The sequence below is a fragment of the Arachis duranensis genome, chromosome 9, assembly GCF_000817695.3.
Source record: "Arachis duranensis cultivar V14167 chromosome 9, aradu.V14167.gnm2.J7QH, whole genome shotgun sequence".
Classification (NCBI taxonomy): domain Eukaryota; kingdom Viridiplantae; phylum Streptophyta; class Magnoliopsida; order Fabales; family Fabaceae; genus Arachis; species Arachis duranensis.
In genome coordinates, this window is record NC_029780.3 from 84364996 (window position 1) to 84365873 (window position 878).

The following is an 878-nucleotide window of genomic DNA, read 5'->3' on the forward strand; positions in this document are numbered from 1 at the left end:
TATAAATTATCCGCTCATCACAACACCAAACTTAAATTGTTGCTTGTCCCCAAGCAATTGAAAATCAAATAGGATAAAAGAAGAGAATATACTATAAATTTCAAAAATATCAATGAATATTAATTATAATTAGATGAGCGGGACTTGTAGCTTTTTGCTTCTGAACAGTTTTGGCATCTCACTTTTTCCTTTGAAGTTCTAAATGATTGGCTTCTTTAGGAACTTAGAATTTTGGATAGTGTTATTGGCTTTCCTAGTTAAGCATGTTGATTCTTGAACACAGCTACTTATGAGTCTTGGTCGTGGCCCTAAGCACTTTGTTTTCCAGTATTACCACCGGATACACAAATGCCACAGACACATAACTGGGTGAACCTTTTCAGATTGTGACTCAGCTTTGCTAGAGTCCCCAGTTAGTGGTGTCCAGAGCTCTTAAGCACACTCTTTTGCTTTGGATCATGACTTTAACCACTCAGTCTCAAGCTTTTTACTTGGACCTTCATGACACAAGCACATGGTTGGGGACAGCTTGATTTAGCCGCTTAGGCCTGGATTTAATTTCCTTGGGCCTTCCTATCCATTGATGCTCAAAACCTTGGATCCTTTTTACCCTTTCCTTTTGGTTTTAAGGGCTATTGGCTTTTTCTACTGCTCCTTTCTTTTTTTTCGCCATATTTTTTTTTTCGCAAGCTTCCTTTTTCACTGCTTTCTCTTGCTTCAAGAATCAATTTCATGATTTTTTTCAAATCATCAATAACATTTCTCTTTGTTCATCATTCTTTCAAGAGCCAACAATTTTAACACTCATAAACAACAAGATCAAAAATATGCACTGTTCAAGCATTCATTCAGAAAACAAAAAGTATTGCCACCACATC